We start from the raw sequence: 11,620 nt of genomic DNA, 5'->3' as shown, positions 1-11,620 counted from the left end.
CTATTCTGTATGGAGAGCCACACAGCATAGGTCCAATAAATACACATTGGAGTGATGGGTTTTACACAGTACTCTGACATACATTTTCATTTCATCACGTCAGTAACCTTGTAAGATAGATATTCCCATTTAGAGACAGATATTCCACAAATAGGAACTGGCAGAGCAGAATCTCAAATGCATGTCTCAGGACTCTCCATCCCAGTGCTCTCTCTGCCTTCTGTCACCTGTACAACGGAGACAGTGTCCATGTTAGTCTTACCATCCAGGGAAAGGTTGGGAGATTCACAAGATGGCACAGATGCCCAGAAATGCCTTAGAAACAAAAGGACCAAAAAATCCATGGGGGTCTTAGGCTCCCACATCTTTCTTCTTGGAAAATCACAATGTACATTAACATATTAAGGGTCCTAAGAAATGTGTTTTAATTGGTCATGGGTCTCTTTATCCTATAACAGCTATTAATATCCTGCAATCCATAGAATTCATGTTGGGGAACATTGTCCTAGCAGAAGAGATCCCTAGTTCCATTGACCTAATGGAAGAGAACCCGAGTTCCACAAACCCCTTAATGGGCATCCACTTCTGAGCAATCAATAAAGAAGCATTAAAGTTTACCATGTGTAAGGTCCTGTGGGGGAATGTGGAGAATGTGGGAGGCTACAAAGCTGTGCTGAGGCCCTGAGCGTGTTCTCAAGGAATCCATGGCAGGACGGAGAGAGGTGAAGCACAGCCACACCATTGAGGCTCAAGGAGGCCAAGTGTGATTTGGTGCTAAAGATGGTGTAAGGAGATGCACCCAGGAAGGAGGCCAGGGGAGAGAAAGGAGTTGGGTGATCAATTGGTGCTAGCCCAGGCAGCAGGGATGTTCCTTCAAAGAAGAAGGAAAAGGCAGCCCAACTTGGAACCAAAGACAGCAATCCCAGTGAGGCTGAGAACCCGGCCAGGTACACCATCAGGTGTGGAGGAGGAAACTTGGCAGGGTCCTGGCTGAGCGAATGGCAGAGTGGTGGAAGAGCAGCCACCGCCGAAGCCCTGCACAGAAGGAGCATCCGTGAATAAGACGTCTTGGCTGTTCCCAGGGACGGGGGAGGCTGTGGGAAGCCGGGCCCAAGAGAGCAGTCCAGAGATGGGGGAGAGCTTGTTGGCCCCACTTTGAAATCTCTGACTCTAGATTCATATGGGGGCAGTGGGTGGGGAGAAGTGGCTTACATCAGTTGTCCCTAAGACTATCCTTTGCATTTCCCCGTAGTCCAGAAAACAACAAAGTATAAAACAACTTAATCTGAGCTCAGCTTCGTCCTGAGAGCTGAGCACTGGGAGTTAATCATCCAATAAATATTTATGGAGTATCTGCGCTGTGAAAGAGATTCTACCAGCCCTACCTGGGTCTCCATCCTTCAGCGAGGAGAGGGTTGGGGGTAGAGGTCATGCGTGGAAAACGACAGCTTTCAGCACCAGGCAATGCGTGAGGAGCACTTGATAAATGGTGTCAGCTGAAGGTCTCCTCATTCATTCTCTCATCTGTCAGTTCTGAACCAGGACTCACAATCTGGCTTCAGGCAGGGAGAAGGCCTCCCAGGCTGCGAGTCAGGGTGGGCTTCATTCCATTCAACCAGCAGATATGAATGAGCCCAGCTGGGCGCTCGGTGCTAGGGGTAGGTGTGGGGATAGATAAGGAAATAAAACTACAAAACCTCACCTAGGTGCTTTGACAGAACCAAGTAGGACCAGTGCCAGCTGTCTGGCACTAGGGAGACAAGGAATATCTTACAGGGGTTGTGTGCCCGAGCAGATCTGAAAGGTGATGCAGAGTGAGGGCGTTCCTTGAGCAGAAGAGAAATGAGTGGATTTAGAGCTAGCTCACAGAGAACTGTGAATAATCTTGGCTATGCCCAGAGGAATACGCCTTCTGTAGGACCATCATGCCTTGCGTGTGTGAACAAGAGGGGGAAAAAAAGGTTAGTTTCCTGGCCTGATTGGAGTGTGGGGCTGGAGAAGAGGAATGGGTCTTGACACACCTTGTAAGTCACGCTAAGAAGTCTGGACTTTATTGGAGAGCCACTGAGGGTCCACTGGAAGATGTTACACAGTGCAAGACACCTTAGCTCTGCCCTTTAGAAAGAGCCTTCTGGCCCCCATTGTAAGGAGGAGGCCTAGTGAGACCAGAGGCAGGGGAGTCAGGAAGAGCTTGAGCCGGGACTTGAGGATGCTTCAGTTCAGGCCTGTGGAGAGTGGGGCAGCCTTCAAGGCAGAAAGAAAAGCTTGGGCTTGTGGAAAAGTTGACCCCAGGTACGGGGGCAGGAAGCAGACCAGACACCACCTGGACTCCAGCCCACGGGCCCTGCAGCCACACTGTGCCCCATCTCTCTCCTGTAAACATCCCCCTACCACCTTCAAATAGTATTTTTGGGACCAGCCAACGTTGTAGCCTGTAGAGAGGATGAAAACCAGCTCTCCCCAGAGGGGAGGAGAATAGAGAAGGAGAAGAGGGAGGAGAAAGAACTGTGCCGAGAGAGGGGAAGGAATTGATGCAGGTCCTGCCCCTCCAGCTTTGTGCTTGGGTCAAGGGGTGGTCAGGGGGCACTCTTGAGGGTAGAGCAGACTGCAGGACTCAGGCGTTGCTCTGAACACTGACAAGGCAGCCCTGGCCTGGGGGTCCCTCAGGACCCAGATGAACAGCCATGTCTATCGATAATGTTCCCCTTCAGCATTTTGAAGTGATGAGAGTGTGGCAGACAGTGACAATAGGCATCAAAGCAGAGCTGATTTAGCTGGTCTTGGAACCAGGAAAGGGGATGTGCTAGAAAGGAACAAAGTGCTGACGATTCAAAGTGAAGCGGGGAGGGCATAGTGGGGGGAGGGGAATAGCAGGCATCAAAGCGTTCATCGTTGAGACAGTCTGGGCACGCAGCAGGTGAGTGGCAGATGCAATTACGTCTCCCATCCTTGAGCTGCGACATTGCCCTGAGCATCTTGTGGAGTGCATCCGCCAAGCCTCAGTGGCTCAGACCCTTCAGCCCAAAGCCTTGAAACCAAGGCCAGAGAACACTAGCTCCAAGCCCCTTCCGGAGCTCTAAAACTAGGACTATGAAGATTTGGTAATGCTTCCTGGCTGCCTGGCACCCTGACTAATCTCTTCCCCATGTCTTGCTGGTCAGTCTCAGAGACCTACAGGGATGAAAGCAAATGATCTCAGAGGACCAAATCTGCCTAACCCGAGGGTAGAATTCAACCTGCTGTCCACCCAGGACTCATCATAGGCCAAAGCTGGGCTGGAGCCGAGGGCCCAGGTGTAGTGATAGGCAGAGAGAAAGGTCTCTCAGCTAAAGTTACCAACAACCCACTCCCTGCTTCCCCTGGGCTGAAACCATGCTGTCCAATTCCGTAGTGGCTAGCCACATATGGCTATTTGTGTCTAAATTCCTTAAAATTGTACAATTTAAAATTTAGTTCCTCAGTCACACTAGCCACACTTCACGTGCTCAATAGGCACACATGGCTAGTGGTTACCATATTGGACAGCACAGGGAGAGAACATTTCCGTGATTGCAGAAAATTCTATTGGGTAGCTCAGTAACACCCTAAAGTAACAACACCAGCATTAAAACCGAGAGCTACACCTCTTATACCATGCACCAAAGAGGGTCCTTTGGCTCCACGTCTCTGTTCTCCTGCAGTGCCCTTTCTCCTTTCTCTGTGTCCCTCCTCCTCAGATGCCTGGGCTCCCTGCTCACCCAGACCTTCCTGAGGAGTGACACCCCTCCTGCCTGCTGACCTCCAGGTTGTCTCCTCCTCCTAGGTCCTGGCTCCCTGGCTCTCCTTGCACACAGGTGGGGCACAGGAGAATGGCACATGGGATTGCAGTGTGGGGTGTGTCCTGGGCCCCTGCCTTCTTTCCTATGCTGGTGCCCTGGCCAGACCTAGGGCTCCCTATACCTGCCTCATCTGAGCCCAGAGCTCACCCTGAGTGACCAGGCCCTTGCCTTCTCTTCAGAGCATTCTCAGGCCTCCAGAGCATCCTTTCCCCCAGGCTCAGAGCTGCCCAGTTCTTCTAGCTGTCCTAGTGGACTCTAACCTGACTCTCCTACATGTCTCCCTACAGGGCCCCCTCTCCTAAGGCTAAGGAAAGAGGTATCTGTTAAGGCTACCCCAAGGTGGGATGTTGTTCCAAGCCCTCCATGTCTCTTCAATCTGTTGATTTCTCAGGTGGCTCTTCCTAACCCTCTATCATCAAATGTCCTGCGTGATTTGGGGCATGTGGCAGAGATTGCTGACAGATCACCAAACCCATTGCATCTCCTTTCTGGGCACACAGCGAGGCTTCATTTTCTAGCATCACTTGCAGTTTAGTTGTGTCCTTGGGAATGAATTCTGGCCAATGGCACGTGAGGTGGTATGCGCCACTTCCAGGCCTGACCATAAAGATGTCCCAGGTACAGTCTTCATGGTTTTTTCCCTATCAGCTGGGTGTTGGAAGGCAGGGCCGCCTCGTATGAGAGATGGCAAAACCAGGACCACCTGGGCCCCTGAATAACTGCAGAACCCCACCCCACCAACCTGGGCCTGGAGTAGTGAGGGGGCACTCACACAGGCACACATCTGTCCACAGGGCCTCTTCCCATGAAGCTAGAGGTGCTCCTCTGGCTCCCGGTCCTATTTCTGGTAAACAGCCAGGGCATGTCTGCCTTGAGGCTGTGTGGATGAAGGAACTTTTACTTCCCCAGCCACCTCCCCGCCCATGTCACCTTTCAAGTTAGTCTGCAAATTGCTTTGGACAATCTCACTTGGGTCCTGAGGCCAGAAAGACCATTTCTGCCCCTGCAGGCTGGTTAATGACTTGGCTCCCGCCACTTGGCAAGCTTCTGCCTCTCTTGCTGTGGAGAAATGAGCTGAGTGATGGTCAGAGGAGGGAGCAAGGCCTCTAGTTGAGAGCAGCCCCCGTTTCTAAATTATGGAAAGAGGCCTCTAACCTCCTCCCTCCCTGACCTCTTGCAGGTAGAAGCCTCCGTGTCAGCAAATTTTGATTCACGTTGCAGAGATTAGATTTGAAGCTCAGAAAGACCTTGCTTGATTGGACAAAGAGGCGCAGTGCACTGCCGGCAGAGGCCTTCCTCTGTGCTGTCTCTAGCAACTTTCTGTTGCCCCGCCCTGGGCTGAGAACAGGCGGAAGTCTCCATGGACTGTGTCTGTGGGTCTGGGGTCCTTCTGCTTCTACTGCTCTCTGCTCCCTCCTGGGAGGTGTCTTCAGCGAGGCACGTGCTCCAGCTGAAGCCATCTCAGTCTAAACCGAGTTAGAAGGAGTGTCATACTAGCTGAAGAGGCTGAGTCAAGTGTTCATCAAGCCGTAAATGAACAGCTGCCTCCCTCTTTGAGCCCGATGCCTGGATTATTCATTCCTTTTGGCTTTCAGATCCTTCTTTTGGATCCAGACAGAAACTGCTCCTTCCACGGCCACCTTAGTTTGTGATGTCATCCTTTCTGCCACCCCCACCCCCACTCCCAGCCTTCGTCTTATTTTGGTTGGGTGGGTGCGTCTCTCTCTTCTCCAGGCCTCTTCTTTCTTCCTGGACAGTCTCTGGGACACTGCTCCAGGCTTCTCTCGCCTCTAGCCAATTTCTTTCCCCCTCTTGTCCCAGCAGTCTTACACTTATTTTGTTGGCTCCTCTCCATTTTACTGAACTTTCCTTAAAATAACTTCTTTCTTTTTATCAGTCTCTACTCTACCATCCCCTAAGAAGGAAGCAAGTTTGGTCATTAGCAGAATCTTTGTTTCTGCATGTCTCCTGGGGCTGCCTCTTTCTTTCCACCTCACCACCATCCACCTTGGCCAGTCTCCACCCCTCAGGTGTTATAATACATGTAATTTCCTGAGCGTGTAACATGTGCCAGGTACTGTGTAAATGCTTTGCCTGCATTTTTTCTTTTCATCCTCACAACACCCCATGATGGTAGATACTATTGTCTCACTTTAGAGTTGAGGAAACTGAAGGAGGCCCAGAGAGGTTGAGTGACTTGCCCAAGGTCACAGAGTCAGTGGAAGTACGGATTCTGACCCAGGTCTGTCATGCTTTCTACTCACTCTGCCTGACACATCTCAAGTCAACAAACATTTATCAAAAGCCCACAGCATGCAAAGCAATAGGAGTGACAGTTACTTAGAGAGGAAATAAAGAGAAATTACACCACATTCTGTCCATGCCCTCAGAGAGCATCTGCCTGGAACCAGAGACAGATGTGTAAATGCAAATAATACGTGGAAAGTGTAAGGGATAAACATAGCCACAGTGTTCTGAACACTTAGGAGAAGGAATAACTATTAGTGTGAGGGACAAGAAGGCCCCTTCAGGAGGGCCTTGCTTATCTAAACAAAAACCTAAAGACAGAATGAAAGCATATTTCCAGGAAGGATCCTCCAGGCACGGCGGGAAAGTGGGAATTGTTGCAGAGCCTCTTAGATGTTTAGCTCTTGGGCTCTGGGTCAGATTCTCGATCATTTTGGCCTTAGGCAAGTAACCTAACATCTTGAAGCCTCAGTTTCTTTATCTGAAAAATGGGGAGATACATACTACCTGCCTCATAGGAGTGTCAGAAGGCTTAATTGAGATAATATAGTACAAATAAAGAATTGAGCATAGTAACTCATATGTTTTAAGTATTCAATGATTATCATTCCCACAATTTTTCTTCTTGCCACAAAGTCCCCCCACTGCTACCCCATGAAGAACAGAATTTATCGAGTGTCTTCGTAGACTTAGGTGGCTTCACGTGAATTAACTCATTCAATTCTCAGAACCAAGCTACAAGTTTTATTTGGCATGGTTGCTTGTCATCATCTTAACAGATGAGAGATCCCAAGCTTAGAGGGTTCTAAAATTCGCTCAAGGTCATCTGGCTACTGAGAGGCCTCCACCAGGACTCCAGTGGGCTCTGCCTGCTCTGCAAGGCCATGATTTTCCCTCTGCACAAGTCACCAGGAAGTCCTGGAGTGGAGTTGTTGAGTGGAAGTGGAGGCATCAAGATCCAGGGGGAACTCAAAGGACATCAGGTCCCAAGCCCAAGTATCTGTGGAAGAAGAAGGCCACTGGGCATGCTCCTGGTGACCCTGCAAACACTGAGCTGTTTTCCTGCTTACAGTGGGTACAGGCAACCAGAGCAGCTGATTTTCCTCAGAAATATTTACATTTCCAGCAAAATCTGCCCAGTCTTCGTGGGATGGGGGTTGGGGGGTGGTTGTTGTCCATTCTTGCTTCAAGGCAATAGGAGGGCAGTGGGAGTTGGTATCTTATTGGAAATGGACACAAGATTTGGAAATAGTTGCATACACATTATTTCAAATCCCAGCTCCAAGCCTCAGAAGCTAGGCGACCTGGGTGGGGCACTTCTGACTAGTCCTCAGGTTGCTTGTCTGCAGACAAGAATAATCATAATCACACCAGCCTCCAGTGACTCCAGAGAGTGGTCACTAGAGCCAGTGAGTCAATGCTTGGGGCATTTTACAGAGTCAGGGACACCTGGCATTTGTCGTGTTGAATGAATGAAGTGGGTATTCGGGATGGCTCACTGCCCAGGGGAGAAAGACCAACCTACCTCCTGCCTGACCAAAGAGAGCAGACAGCTCTGGGCCACCTCCTGAGAGCCTTTGGAGCCCCTAGGATTGACTTCTCTGCCTCCCCCACAGCCCTGCCCCACCACATGTTCATGGTCCACACCATCTACCTTTCTCATGCATCATAAAGCCCTCAAAGCCAGCCCTGTCTGACCCCTCTGATGACACCCCCAGAGCTGCTCCCCGGTCCCACCAGCAGAGGACAGCAGAATCACTGCTTATGGACTGACTGAGTCAGGGATCAGAGGCCTCTTTGGCCCCTGCCTGTTTGCCTTTGCAGAGCCTCCTCCTCCCAGTACTTCCCTCCTCACAAGGAGTCCATCCCTCACACGCCTTTTCAAATAGGAGACTTCCCCTAGGCCCCTGGCCACTGTTTCCTTGCAGGTCTTCATCATTTCCCAGGTGGCTGAGTTTGTGGATTTCAAAGCAAGGCCACAGAACGTGAGCTCCAGGCTGTTTTTTCATAGCTTCTGCCAGCCCTACTGCTCCTTCTCATCCTTCCCTGAAAAGCTTTAAGCTTTGGCTGGAACTGGATGCCAAGAGGCCAAAGTCCCTGTTGCTTGGCCCTTCACAGCATCCAAACCAGCAAACCAGGGGCTTCCCTGGGGCGGAGTGGCCTCCTCTGGGCAGTGGGCCAGAGCCCAGCAAAGTGCTGTCTGTTTAGCTGCTCTGGCTGTGTGAGGCCTGGGCTGCATCCCAGAGAAGGAGGGCCTGGCTCTGTGGCTGAGATTCTCAGGGGGCACAGGGCTGCAGGGACCTTAGAGATGGCCAAGCTGAACCTCTGCATTGTCCAGAGGAGGAGATGAAGGGCTGAGGAGGCGTAGCAACTGGGATACAGTCACAATGCAACTTGGGAGCAGAGATGCACTGGGCCACCACCCTGTTCCTCAGCCTGGGCTATTTCCACCACCCAAAAGCTCCTAGTGCCTGGACTGGAAGATTCCAAAGTCGAGCTTCCACTCCTTCCTTTTGGGTCCTGCTGTTTGGCTTTCCCAGAGAAAAAGAAGACTGTTTCATTTACTCTTGTTTCCAATTTCAGATTAAGGGACTGGAAAGAATAGTATTTGTAAGGAAAATACTATTATTGTTACCATTTTATAGATGAGGAAACAGGCTCAGGATGTGAATTACCTTGCCCAAGGTCTCACAGCTAGTACACAGCAGTGCTGGGATTCCAACTCAGGCAACTGGCTTGACCACGTTATGCTGCCCAGTCGTCCCCAACCTCAGAAGCACTGGCTGATCTTTGGAGCCCTAGAGGCCAGCCTGGGGCTGGGAGAACTCGGTCTGTCTCATACCTGAGGTTGGGGAATATAAGCAGTGGCCAGAGGTCAAGCAGGGAGGATGTGGGTGCAGAGAATTCCCCAAGGAGAGGGGGAGACTCCTGGGTTTGGGCAGCTCACTGTCGGGATCCAGCCACTTTCTCCAGACAGTCACAGATGAAGATTCTAGAAGTAACTGAAAAGGGCAGGAACTTTCCTTTCTCTGGCCCCACTGTTCTCTGAGCTTCCTTTTTTTTTAGGCTTTTTTTAAAAATCAGTAAAACAGGGGGTTCAAATGAGTTCTCCAAGATTCCCTCCTCATTAACAACCAACAAGCATTGAGCACTGTGCTGAGCCCTCATGTGGAAGCATCAGCGCCTGCCACCCTGTACTGGAGAGGAAGGGGCAGCGCAGTCCTTGCTTGGATGAGTGGAGAAAACAGTCTGGAAGAACGCATAAACAGGTCCTTGACCTCAGGTTCCAGTGGCCCTTCCACCTACACAGGTCCATGGGAGGAGCAGAGTTTCAGGGTGGCCCCTCCCCATTCCGTCCCCCAGGCCCCTTCTCATTCCAGGTCTGTTCCCCCTCCCTGATTTCTCAACCTTCAAAGACCTCAAGAGATCACAGTTTGGTGGGGGGAGAGAGACGTGCTTTCCCCAGCCCTCGAATCTCTCTGTAGCAGGTGCTGTGGGATGGAGAGGAGTGTGGGGAGAGGCGGCCCTGTGGGCTTTTCCAGAACAGCGTCCCTGCAGGATGAGTTCACCCTACCTGGTTAGACTGTACCCAACCGCACAGTGGGCATCCCCTCCTCATGGCTTTGCTCAAAAGGCCTCTGCTTTCACTGTTATCCCCGGGGAAGGGTGCCTGCCAGGGTGGGAGGAGGAGAGGAGGAGAAAGAACAATACTCTGGTGAGCTCAAGTCGTTCTTCCACTTAATCTTCGGAGTAGCACCCCCAGTTTATAGAAAAGGAAACTAAGTCTGGAAAATGACTTGCCCAAAGTCCTATAACCTATAGGTGGCAAAACGAGGACACAAAAGCAAATTTGACTCCAAACCTGACTCCTAACCGTGAGCTGTCAAGTCTCTCATCCACTGATTCACATTCCAGCTAGTTAGCTCTTTCCTCCGAGTCCAAATGGAGGTTTCAAGCCAGCCGGAGTGAGCCTCAGACTCCTTCGTTGTGTCACAGGCTCCCTCTGAAGCAAATCGCCTGACCACCTCTGCCTTGGAAGGCCTGCCCCTCCCTCCCTGTCTTCACTAGTATATGGCTTGGGATGTGTCTAGCTCCATGAAACCCCTGGCTGGGACAAGATCCCTCCAGCCTTCTCCCCCAGCCCTGAGCCATCCCATGTTATCAATCTCATCCTTCCTTCTGCAAGCAGGGGTTACTTCTGCCAGGCCAGAGCCAACGGCCCTGTCAGGTGGCATCTGGGACCTCACAGCCCTTGCTGGGAAGCCCAATGTGCCCACCCTCCTTGGACTGTTTCCCGCTTGGCAGGACTGAGTGACCCAGTTTCCCCAGTGGGGAAGCTCAGCTAGTCGGCTGCGCAGTTTGGCATCTGTGTGTCTCTCCTGCCCTCTGCCGGTCACCGGGCAACAGGCTCTGGAGCACAGGCCATCCCATACAGGGGCCACTGGGGGAATTGACTCTCAGGCCTGTAAATGTTTGCCGAATTAACTGAATGAGTGAGTTGACTGTTTACAGTTCCAGGCTCTGGGGCCTAAAGTGGCTGTGGAGACAGGGAGTGATCTTGGCCAAACAGTGAATTCAGCCGAGCTGAGCCTGCGCTCCCATCAGCCTCCCCCTTGGCAGTCTGTTTCTCCCTTCCTGCGTGTCCCTCTGGCTCCTCCCTCACTGGCATGCTGCATTCCTAAGAGGAGCTAGAATTTCTCAGGCCCTGGTCAACTAGTTTCTCCTCTCCTACCTCATTATAGTCTCCTCTATCACATCCCCCTTGAGTGGTCTCCAGTCTCCGCTTGAAGGCCTCTAGTGACAGGGCACTCGCTATCAGAGTAGCCTTTTCCACTTTCTGAGAACTATAATCAAAGAATGGTCTTCCTTTCTTCTTGAGACTAAATCTGCCCTTTGTCACTTCCCCTCAGAGACCTAGTTCTTGCCTCTTGGGTGAGTCACTCAGAAGTGTCTGACCTGTCCACACTGTGACAGACTCTCAGCTCCTTAAAGATGGCAGTCACATCCCCAAGATTTCTCTTCTCTCCCCTCAAACATGCTTGGCTCTCTACTTCCTGAGACTTCCTTAATAGAGGAGTCTTGAAAACCAGAAATCCTGGGAGACACGGATAATGAATCTCCAGTGGGAATTCTAGTCTTTTAGTCTGACGATTTTCTGAAAGGCAGCTATCTGCTTACTCCTAGGAGAAGCCCTAAATAACAAAATGGGATAATGCCTTAATCACTATTTGCACAGTTTTAGAGTTAGAACTTACAAAGCTCTTTCACAGGCACTATCCCAGCTGAGTGAAATTATTTTCATACCCATTTTACAGGTGAGAAAAGCGAAGACTCAGAGAGAAAAAATGTCATACCCATGATCACAGAGTAAGCAAAAGATAGCTGGCACTCACCCTGACTTCTGAGCGCAAGTCTACCATTCTTTCCACAAAAGTGTTCATTCCTGCTTCTGCCCCCTAAGAATGTAAAAAGACCAAAAAAAAAAAGGCAGGAAAAAAGTACTAAGTGCTTACTATATGCCAGACACTATTCTAAGTACTGAATATGTATGTGTT

General features: G+C 50.8%; 1 long non-coding RNA gene across 1 annotated transcript; it reads right to left on the bottom strand.

Moving 5' to 3' along the window:
* Positions 1–6,789: 6,789 nt before the first annotated feature.
* LOC139081657 (uncharacterized) lies at positions 6,790–7,681 on the bottom strand. Its single transcript, XR_011536833.1, has 2 exons — positions 7,591–7,681; positions 6,790–7,065 (listed from the first exon to the last, which is right to left on the bottom strand). It is a non-coding gene; the product is annotated as an uncharacterized lncRNA (long non-coding RNA).
* Positions 7,682–11,620: the final 3,939 nt, after the last annotated feature.

The sequence above is a fragment of the Equus przewalskii genome, unplaced genomic scaffold, assembly GCF_037783145.1.
Source record: "Equus przewalskii isolate Varuska unplaced genomic scaffold, EquPr2 ChrUn-13, whole genome shotgun sequence".
NCBI lineage: Eukaryota > Metazoa > Chordata > Mammalia > Perissodactyla > Equidae > Equus > Equus przewalskii.
Note: the sequence above shows the minus strand (reverse complement) of the source record. Positions and strands in the feature narration are given on the sequence as shown.